Below are 12173 nucleotides of genomic sequence, written 5' to 3' on the forward strand. Positions count from 1 at the left end.
TCAATTACCAATGCCTTTAGAGGAAGCGGCTGCCTTGGCATTTTGCAGGACAATTTTAGCCGTCTCCGCCATTGTATCCAGCGAATTCTTCAGCATCATGAGAGTCACCCCAAAGGATGATGTTGCCCCAAAGATAGAGCCCAAGATGGGGACAAAGTCAAGGAAGGGCTCGGCGATTGTCAGCGGCATGACAACTGTGCTTCTCTGCATCAGCAGCACTACCTGGTGACATGTGATCTCCCCGAACACCCAGCCGTGCTCGCTACCTCTCTGCAGATGTGTTACACTTGTCCCCACTCTCTGGGCCAGTTTGCTGAGTGATGCCTCATCCAGACCAAGGTTCTTCCGTATGAACAGGATACCGGAGATAATGAACCCCAGGTCACAGGCAAGAGACAAACCCGGAATGGGAACCACACCAATACCCCCCGATATGGCGGACAGCATCTGGATGAAACTCCGCAGAGCCTCACGTTTTCTTTCTATAGCAGCTTCAGATGTGTTGAGGAGTGCTGTGGTGAATAGATTCTTCTCTGTCTCCTAGAGATTGGATACCACAGCCTCCTTTAATTCAGCAAAATCAAACTGATCAAGGTCAAATGCGGAATAGAGACAAACGGTAAGATCCTCTATCCCTGCTGCCTGCAGTGATGAGACGCAATATTCCCTAAAGGTCCGGAACATATCCTCCTGATTGTAATCCTTCTTACGGCTTTCTGCCCTGACAGTCACGTCAATCTTAGAGCGCACCAGGTAGAAAGGTTTGCCTGCCTTCTTCAGTGCTTCAGCCAATAACTTGTCATTCTCCGTGAACCGAACAGTCGTCACAATGATGCCCAAATCATACTGGGAAAAGTTGGTTTCCTTCATAAATTTTTTCAATGGAAACATTTGTGTATTCAACCCATTGAAATCATAGTACAGAACATTGGGAAAGGTGGGGTGGGTGTAAGGTGTTATTTCCATTGTGGTCTCTTTACTGCTGGTTGGGGCTACTCCTTGCTCATTCTTATCCAATCCAAGCAGGGCATTGATCAGGGTCGATTTGCCTGACCCACATTCACCCATAACCGCTATCCGGATCTGTACATTTTCGAACTGCTTGGATTTTCTCTCGATGGCCAATTGAAAACCCTTCTGTCCTTCACTTTGATAGGCAGCCACTAGATCTTTCGCATCCTTGGTGCTGCAATACAGGTTGGACAGAACACCAGCCATTTCCCACTGAAAGAGGAAAACATGTTTATTATGTTGGAGAAGGAAGTCGTCAGGAGATCTCAAGGGATCCATTGCGAACGAGCCAAATGAATATAAAATGAGCTTTGTAGTATATGTAAGAGGATGATTGCTTTTCAAATTAGAGGGCGGCAACCACTTATGATTAAGAGGTCTCTTGATCCTTGTAATTATATTAATGATGTGCATGAGAATATAAGTGCCATGATTAGTCAATTTGTGGAAGATAACAATGTTGTTGGTACAGCAGGCAGTGGAGAAGGTTGTCTAAGATTACGACAAGATCCAGATCACTTGCTAAGTTTGGCCAAGGAGTAGCAGATGGAGTTTAATGGACGTGGGCAAAGTGAGTGATTTCAGAAACGCAAGAATTGCCAGGAAAATACAATATCGACAGTTCCCTGAAAATGGTGTCACAGGTAGACAGGGAAGTGACGTAGAAATTAGAAGCAACACATACAAAATTCTGGAGCAAATTAACAAAGCAGGCAGCATCTATATAAAATACAAAACAGTTGACGTTTGGGCTGAGTCCCTTCAAGAGGAGAAGTCAGAGTAAGAATGTCAGAAGAAGGACAAGATGGTAGGTGGAAGGTGATAGTTGAAACTGGGAGATGAGGAGCGGTGTAGTAAAGAGCTTTGAATTTGATTGATGAAGGAAATTAAGGGCCAGAGGGAGGTGGTGGGCAGTTAAGTGAGGGAGGGAAAAGGAATTGGGGTTAGTGAAGGGGGGTGGGGCAATTAGACAGTTAGACGAGAAGCTAGACTGGACTGCCAACACAGATGCCTTGTGCAGGAAGGCACAGAGTCGACTGTACTTCCTTAGAAGGTTGGCGTCATTCAATGTCTGCAGTGAGATGCTGAAGATGTTCTATAGGTCAGTTGTGGAGAGCGCCCTCTTCTTTGTGGTGGCGTGTTGGGGAGGAAGCATTAAGAAGAGGGACGCCTCACGTCTTAATAAGCTGGTAAGGAAGGCGGGCTCTGTCGTGGGCAAAGTACTGGAGAGTTTAACATCGGTGGCTGAGCGAAGGGCGCTGAGTAGGCTACGGTCAATTATGGAAAACCCTGAACATCCTCTACATAGCACCATCCAGAGACAGAGAAGCAGTTTCAGCGACAGGTTACTATCGATGCAATGCTCCTCAGACAGGATGAAGAGGTCAATACTCCCCAATGCCATTAGGCTTTACAATTCAACTGCCAGGATTTAAGAACTTTTTTTAAGCTATTATTAATGCTTTTTAGTTAGTTCTTACTGAGTTAAGTATTGTATGTAATTAGTTTTTGCTACAACAAGTGTATGGGACATTGGAAAAAAAGGTTGAATTTCCCCATGGGGATGAATAAAGTATCTATCTATCTATCTATCTATCTATCTATCTATCTATCTATCTATCTATCTATCTATCTATCTATCTATCTATCTATCTATCTATCTATCTATCTATCTATCTATCTATCTAATTACCGGAAGTTCGAGAAATCGATGTTTATGTCCTCAGGTTGGAGGCTACCCAGATGGAATATAAAGTGTTGTTTTTTTTTCAATGTGAATGTGGCCTCATCACTGCATTGGAGGCGGCCATGGACTGATATGTCGGAATGGGAATAGGAAGTAGATTTGAAATGGGTTCTTTCAATTCTGTTTTCAATTTCATCCATCTTTGAGGATGTAACAAAGCACATAGATGCAGTTAGAGCAATGGGAGTAGTGCATGTAGATTTTAGTAAGGTATTTGACAAGGTTCCCCACGCGATGCTTATTCAGAAATTAAGGAGGGATGCGATCCAAGGACACCTTGCTTTGTGGATCCAGAATTGGCTTGCCCACAGGAGGCAAAGGGTGTTTGTAGATTGCTGGTATTCTGCATGGAAGTTGGTGACCAGTGGTGTTCAGCAAAGATCTGTTCTGGGACCACTCCTCTTTGCGTTTTTTATAAATGACCTTGATGATGAAGTAGAAGGGTGGGTTATTAAGTTTGCTGGTATCCTGAATGCCAAGTGACTGAATCTTTCTGACCAAACTCCCATGAGAGGCCTTGTTGAAGGTCTTACTAAAGCCCATTTAGACCACATCATTCATCAACTTTCTTGGTAGCCTGTTTGAAAAGAATCTATAAACTTTGTTAGATATGACCTACCACGCAAAAAGGGATCTAGACTATCTCTAAACAGTCTCTGTCTACCTAATGCCTGTCAGGAGGAGGGGAAATGCACTGCCAATGCAGAATATACCTGTGGCTGGTCTCCTCAATAATAATTATATAAATTTAGATACTTTTGAAGGGGACAATCTAATGGGCGGAGCAACAGTGACCAGGTCTCTTTCACTGAGTCTGACGCTGTGGCTCAGAAGAGCAGAAAGATGAAGAGGAGCATCTTTACCTTCTTAATGACTTTTTAGTTGTTGTCTATTGATTTTTAAAAGCTTCCCAATCCTCTACGACTTCCCACCAGTTTTTGCTCTATTATCTGCCCTCTCTTTGGCTTTTATGTTTGGGTTTGACTTCTTTTGTTAGCCACAGTTCTGTCATCTTCCCTTTATTTCTTCCTCTTTGAGATATATGAAATTTCAGTCACTGCTGCTTTGCCATCATGCCTGCCCGTGTTCTTTCCCAATCAATTCTGGTCATTAGCTCTCTCCTGTCTCTGTAATTTGCTTTACTCCACTGTAATACTAATGCATCTGACTTTAGCTATTTCTGGGTGAATTTGATCATATTATGATCACTTGCCCCTGAGGGTTATTTTACCTTTGGGTCTCTAATCAATTCTGGCTCATCGCACAACACCCAATCCAGATTATCTGATCCTCTAGTGGACTCAACCACGTGCTGCTCTAAAAAGCCATCTCATAGGCACTCTGGAAATTCCCTCCCTTGTAATCCAAGCCCACCTGATTTCCCAATCCACCTGCTTATTGAAGTACACCATGGCTATTTTGATATTCCCCTTTTGTCATGTATTTTCCATCTCCCATTGTAATTTGTAGATCTCATCCTTACCACTGTGTGGGGATTTGTATACAGCTTCCATCTCTTTCAATATTTTTATTGATTTTATAAATTGCATGAATAGAAACACAAAATTCATAGGATACAAGTAACCCAAATTACATTGCATTTAAATCACAGTAATATGATCACAGTATCCCATATTCCAAATCAATCATGTAGAAAAAGAAACTGAATTGTGAAATGAAATAAAATAAGATAATACTATTTTATTAAAAAAAATCTATCCCCACTACCAAAGTGAGCTGGTTGGTGAAACAAAAAGAGAAAAAACTACCTTACCCTATAATATTATAATAATAATGGCACAGATCCATACTTTAATAACAGTTCAAAAGTTATGAAAATAACACAGAATGGGTTCTCGTAACATTAGAAAATCATGTTTAAAATCAGAAATCGAACAACGAATCTTCTCTAGATCAAGGCACAACATAACTTCATATAGCCATTGAACATGAGTGGGCGGGGCATCCTCCTTCTACTTGAGCAAGATCGCCCTCCTGTTCTTAAGAGACATAAAGGCCAATACCCACAAATTAGATTGGCTTCAGTTTTGTAATACTATCCTCAATAATACCAAACATGGCAGTCAAGGGATTGAAAAGTACAGAAAAAGTTTGAAATAAACCTTTCCAAAATTTTTCAAGGCTCATACTTGTCCAAAACATATGAATTAGTGTGGCCACTCCATTAGTACATCTATCACAGTAGGGGGAATTATGTGCGTAGAAACGAGAGAGCTTGTCTTTAGACATCTGAACTCGATGTACCACTTTAAATTGTAATAAAGAACAATGAGCACATAATGATGAAGAATTAATCAATTTTAAAATAATCTTCCAGCTCTCTTCAGATATGAAAATCTGTAAATCCTTTTCCCAGTCTCATTTAATTTTATCTAAAGAGGCCGTTTACAGTCCCAACAGCAGACCATAAATGTAAGATGTTGAATCATTGTCAAAGGGTTTCAGATTAAAAATTGTATCTATTATATTCTTATATGGACTTGTTGGAAATGTATGTAGTTGGGATCGTAAAAATTCTCTAACCTGAAAGTATAAAAAAAGTGAGTATTGGAAAGGTTAAATTTTGTTGAAAATTGCACAAAAGTAGAGAGATTCCCTCCATCAAACAAATCCTAAAATCGTTTAATACCCAATCTATCCCATTCTTTAAAAGATAGGTCAATTAAAGATTGTTTAAAAAACTATTAGAAAAGATGGTACTCGAGAGGGAGATCTCAATAAACCAAAATGTTTTCTAACCTGTAAACAAATCCTCAAAGTATATTTGACCACCACATTGTCAGTTAGTTTATTTAAAGATAAAGGAAGCAAGGATCCAATTAAAGAAATAATGGAAAATTTCATAACAGAATTGACTTCCAAAGAAACCCACATAGGGCAATTCTCGTGGTTAATGTAATATACCCAGAACGTAATTTTTCGTATATTAACTGCCCAATAATATAATCCAAAATTGGGTAAGGCAAAACCTCCATTCTCTTTTGTTTTTTGACGGTGAGCTTTATTTATTCGAAGTTTTTTATTCTTCCATATATATGAAGAAAGAATTGAAACCAAAGAGTCAAAAAAAGATTTAGGAATAAAAATAGGCACAGCTTGAAAAAAGTAGATACATTTAGGTAAGATATTTATTTCAATAGAATTAATTCAGCCAATCAGTGATTAAGAGAGAGGCGACCAATTAGAAAGTGTTTTTTAAAATAATTTATTATAGTTAAAACATTTTCCTTAAATAAATCTTTATAATTTTTAGTAATTGTTACTCCTAAATACGTTAATTGTTTTCTTAATATTTTAAATGGAAGGTTAATATCAGTTGGTATTAAATTGATTGAAGGAAACAGTTCACTCTTATGTAAATTTAATTTATATCCTGAGAACTGACTAAAATTAGACAGTAAACAGAACACAAATGGTAAAGAAATTCTAACATTAGATATAAAAAAGCAATAAGTCATCAGCACAGAGTGACATTTTATGGATAGTACCTCTCCTTGAAATACCAATAATCTCTTTAGACTCTCGAAAAGCAATTGCTAAAGGTTCTAATGCCAAATCAAAAAGCAGAGGGCTCAAAGAACAACCTTGTCTAGTTCCACATTGAAGTTTAAAGGGTTTAGAATTCTGAAGATTAGTAAGAACACGAGCGGAGGGAAAAAAAGGTAATTTAATTCAATGAATAAAATTAGGTCCAGAATTAAATTTTTCTAGGGATGTAAAAAGGTAATTCCATTCATCTCTGTCAAAGGCTTTCTCCGCATCCAAAGATATCACACATTCCGATATTTCCTTAGATGGAGAATGCATAACATTTAACAAACACCGTATATTAAAATGGGAATATCGATTTTTTAATAAATCCTGTCTGATCATCCAAAACTGTAGAAGATATAATATTTTCAAGTCTGCAAGCCAACACTTTAGATAAAATTTTATTATCAAAATTGAGTAAAGAGATAGGTCTATATGAGAAGCATTCTGTAAGATTCTTATTCTTTTTGAGAATAAGCAAAATGGAACCTTTATAAAAAGACTGCAGTAATCTTCCTACCTTGAAGTAATCTGAAAGGGTAGAATGTAAGTGTGCTATACGTATGGAGAAAAAAGCTTTATAAAACTCTCCAGAGAATCCATCAGGTCCTGGGGATTTCCCATAATTCAATTTTCGAATAGCCAGTGCAATTTCTTCCTGGGAAATGGGTTGATCCAATTGCCTATGATCATCTATCGAAAGATTAGGAATACTTCATTTATGTAAAAAATTATTCATTGCAATATTATCATTAACAGAGTCAGAACTATACAATTTGGAATAAAATTCCCTAAAAGTGTCATTAATTTCAAAGTGGTCAGTTGTCATATCTTTACGTATTTCTTTAATTTGCCACTTGGCTATAAATGGCTTCAATTGATTAGCCAGTAGCTTATCAGTTTTATCTTCATAATATAAAATTGACTTCTATCTTTTAAAAACTGGCTTTTAATTGGATACGTTAAAAGGAGATCATATTTAGTTTTGATTTCAATACGTCTCTTATATGTTTCAGGATCAGGTACCGAAGCAATTTTATGATCCAGTTGTTTTAAATGATTAGCTAATTTGTTTCTCTCTTTGATAGATTTTTAAATAATGTTTGCAATATAAGAAATAATTTGACCCTGGATATATGCTTTAAAAGTATCCCATATAATAAGACTAGACGTCCCTTCCAACGTATTTTCTTCAAAACAAAAAGAGTAATTCGATTCTTCATGAATTTTAAAAAGTCCTCATTGGATAACAGAGCTAAATTAAAATGTCAGAATCTACTCATAGGAATAGGACCAGGAAGATTTAGAGATAGAAGTACAGGAGGGTGGTCAGAAATAGCAATCTCTTTATAATCAAGTGATCAAATCAATGGAATCATTCGACTATCAATAAAAAAATAATCAATCCTGGTAAAAGAATGATGGACATGAGAGAATAAAGAATACTCCCTGTCCGTCAGATGAAGAAAACGCCAAGTATCAACGATACCACATTTATTTAAAAAGGAATGGATAAACAAAGCTGATTTATTAAGTTTGGCCGGTTTGACAGATGACCAGTCTAATACTGGATCTAATTAGCAGTTAAATTCTCCTCGCATTACAAGAGAGTAATTACTCAAATCTGGCAAAAATGAAAATAGGCGTTCAAAAATCCTGGATCGTCAACATTGGGGGCATATACATTAGCAATAACAATCAATTTACTGTCTGAACTCCCTGATACAATAACAAATCAACTATTAAGATCCGAAACAACTTTATGCTGAACAAAGGAAATTGTATTACCTACAGAAATTGAAACTCCACGTGATTTTGCATTAAACGAGGAATGGAATTGAAATACCCTTCCACCGAGTAAAAAAATGTAAACTATCACAGCTGTATATGTGCATTTCTTGTAAGAAAATAATGGGTGCTTTTAATTTTTTAATATAAGCAAACACTTAGTTCCATTTAATGGGATGATTCAGCCCTTTCACATTCAAACTAAATAATTTAATACTTTGAACCATTTTAAATACAAATCATCATGTAATAAAAAATCTGGCCATAAGTTATTAAAACTAGAAAGTAAATTGTAAGGTAAGGTAGTCAAACAGGCAATCATATAATCAACTCAACACAGCTACCAGAAATAAATAGGCCCTAACCCCTCTCCCTCCAAAAGCCAGATGGCTGACCAATTAGCTAACAACTCAGTTCCCTCACCAAAAAATCCTGTTTACAAAAAATGCGGACTTCAAGGTCAATTATGTCCCTACCAAGACACAACATAAAGAGTAAAATAATTCAGTATTCAAAAACTGTAAAAGGGTCAATTTAAACAAATTCAAAGAAAACTATACTAAAAAACAGTATATGAGCAGCCAAAATTGAAACCTTATTCAAATTCATATTAACGGAAGAAAAAATTGATCAAATATGAAATATAAATTTTAGACTTCAATGTTGAGAAACTCTTTTGTGTCATCAACTGACTTTGTTCTTTGCAATCTGTTCTTCAAAACAATACTCAGACAGGCAGAACACCGAAGTGATGGTTTAAATCCTGTACCATAAAGTTCCGACATTACTTCATTACATTTCATATGATCAGCCATAAGTTCAGGTGAATAGTCTTCCAGAAATCTCACCTTGTAACCATGGAAATCGATCATTCCTAGTCAACAGGTATGGCAAATTAAAATGTCCTTAGTACGAAATTCATGAAAACTTAGAATGACTGACCTGGGTCTCGCTGCCGACGACAATGGCTTTGAAGTCAGCGAGCGATATGCTTGATCGAGCTTTGGCTCAGAAGTGAATAAAATAGGGAGTAACTGTTTCAGAAAGTTTGCAAAGAACTTCGTAGTGTCAGCGTCTTAAATTGATTCTTCAAGACCCGGAATTCGCAATTATTTCTCCTGTTTCTACTTTCTAGACTGATAATCCTTTTCATCATTATTTCATTGGATAAGGATAGATCTTTGTCGAGTTTAATTGTACCTTCAACATCCTCTTCAAGTGTCACCAGCTTTGCGGTATTTTCCTGAATTCGGTTCTCATGCTCAGTTAAAGTTTGTTGGATAGAATCCAATTTGCCATTAACTTCTGACTAATGAACTGATTTCATTTTTTACCAATAGAGTACCATTGTTCCCTTTGCCTTCCTGCCTGTGCTTTCGATATAATGTGTATGTTTGGACATTAAGCTCCCAGCTATAATCTTCTTTCTGCCATGATTCAGTGCTACTACAACATCATACCCGTCTATCTGTAACTGTGCTGTAAGTTCATCTACTTTGTTCCATCCAAAGCATGCATTCAAATACAACACCCTTTTTGTTTTTTTCCTCCTTTTATGTTGCAATTAACACAATTGATGGCAATTTTGCCCTATCAACAACCTCTCCTGACTATACTTTGCCTCTGCTTGCAAACCAGCTTCGTCAACTGCAGCACTGTTATTCTCCCTTTCTGCTATACTGCTTCTGCCCTCCATCCTACATCAACTCTTTGGCCAAGTATTAAACTATATAATCTTCCTAGTTCTGGCATCTGCACACCTGCCTGTGGACTCTTCTCTCTGTGCTGCGATCTTTGCAATGGATCTCTCCTTCTGCATCAAGATCAATGCTGTAAAGTGAGCCATTCATTGTGGACCCCTCCCTTCCCTGTTCTGTTCTTGACCCCTGTGATCTGTTCCTCTGAACCAGTTTAATCTTGCTCAGTGCCAGCAGTCTAGTGTCACCAGTGGTCCTGGAGCTGGAAGCAGCACATGGAACACTTTTGCCAGTTGCATGAACTTCCCCGTTATCCAATTTGCAATCACATTAACAAAGGAACTGATTTCATTCTGGGTTATCTGCTGTTACCTGAGTCAGATTAAGAACTTAATATGAGGAGCAGTACAGTACAAGAACAGATCAGAGATTCCTTTGAGCAGTTTGATTGGCAGCTTGATGCTGCAGGGATGAAATAGAGGGCGAAGTATGAAAGAGGGAGGAATGGCTCAGACAGGACAGACAGAACTAATCTACTGAGCTCATATGGATGCAACTGAAGAATATGAAATGGACGACCACATTAATGATTCAGTGATACCTGATTCATCAGACTTATAATTGTGTTGCAAGTTCATCAATCTTATTCAAAATATACTGCATGTATTCAATTATAACACCTTTTGTCCTGCAGTCACCATTTTCGATTTTATCCGCCATTTAGGTAGCAACCCATCCTGTTGACTGCAATTTTGTGCCATCATCAGCCACTGCTTGCGAGGAGTCTCACTATGCATTGCCTCTATTTGTAAACCAATGACCTCTTCTTCAACACTATCACTCCAATTCCCATTCCCCTGCCAAATTAATTTAAACCCACCATAACAACTCCAGCCAATTGCCCGCAAGGATATTGAACCCCTGGGTTCAGGTGTAACCTGTCCCTTTTATAAAGATCATACCTCTCCCTGAAGAGATCTCAATAATTCATAAATCAGAACCCCTGCTTACTGCACCAGTTCCTCAGCCATTCTTGCAGCAGCTAATTCATCCTATTCTTACCCTCCCTAGCACATGGCATAGTTTGCAACCCATAGATTACTATCCTGGAGGTCCTGTTTCTCAGCTTCCAACCTAGCTCTCTAAAACCTCTCTTTAGGACCTCCTCTCCTTGTCTATCTATTTCATTGAGACCTGGTCACTGTTGTTCCACCCATTAGGTTGTCCCCTTCAATAGTATCTAAAGTTGTATAATTATTATTGAGGTTATCAGCCAGAGGTATATTCTGCATTGGCTGTGCATTTCCCCTTCAGCTGACAGGCACATGATAGACAAGGACTGTTTGGAGATGGTCTAGATTCCATTTCGCGTGGTAGGTCACATGTAACAAAGCTTATAGATTTTTTTCAAAGAGGCTAACAGGAAAGCATGTTGTCTAAATGGACTTTAGTAAGAGCTTCAAAAAGGCCTCTCATGAGAGTCTGGTCAGAAAGATTCAGTCACTTTGCTTTCAGGATCAGGTAATTATACACTTTTTTCATGGCAGATACCAGTGAGCTCTCTATGAGGTGCCTGTAGCTAGTGGTGTAGAGCAAGGATCAGTGCTCAGTTCTATATTATTTATCATCCATATCAAATATCTGGCTGGTAATCTTGAAAACTGCATCAGCAGACTTTTAGATAACTCCAAGTTTGGGGTGAAAGTGGACAATGAGGAAGCCCATTGAAGCAGTGAGATCCTGACTATCTGCATAAATAGTTTGAAAATAGCAGATGGAATTTAATGCAGACAAGTGTGAGGAAGACTTTGGGAAGATGGACCAAGGTAGAACTTGCACAGAGAATGCTAGGGCATTGAATAGTATGGTAGATCAGAGGAATCTGGTAATACAGATTCATAATTAATTGAATATGGTATCACAGGTACAGTTAGATAGGGCCGTAAAAAGAGATTCTGGCACATTGGTCTTCATAAATCTGAGTACAACATTTACGATGTTACGTTGAAGTAGTGAAAAAATGGGTGAGGCTATATTTGGAGTATTGTGTGCAACTACGATTGCCTAACTACCGAAAAGTTGTAAATAAAATTGAAAGAATAGACAGCAAGTTTACAAGGATATGGCTGAATCTTCAGCACCTGAGATACAGGAAAGGTTTGAGCAGGTTAGACCTTTATTCCGGAGCACAGGATGATGATAAGAGATTTGATACAAAATTATATGGTGTGAAGCCTCACTGGCTACCTTGGCTGTGTAAGTCTTGGGAAGACACATTCTGGTCCTGCCAAACCTGTGAGACTGAGAACGTTCTCCCACCCCAAACCCCGTTTTGTGTGGATGCTGTGTAATTTGTTACCCTGTTACAGCTCAGTTCC

General features: G+C 38.1%; 1 pseudogene; it reads right to left on the reverse strand.

The window, feature by feature from the left end:
• LOC140729921 (T-cell-specific guanine nucleotide triphosphate-binding protein 2-like) lies at positions 1 to 1218 on the reverse strand (annotated as a pseudogene).
• Between the last annotated feature and the right edge of the window lie 10955 nt (positions 1219 to 12173).

The sequence above is a fragment of the Hemitrygon akajei genome, chromosome 7, assembly GCF_048418815.1.
Source record: "Hemitrygon akajei chromosome 7, sHemAka1.3, whole genome shotgun sequence".
NCBI lineage: Eukaryota > Metazoa > Chordata > Chondrichthyes > Myliobatiformes > Dasyatidae > Hemitrygon > Hemitrygon akajei.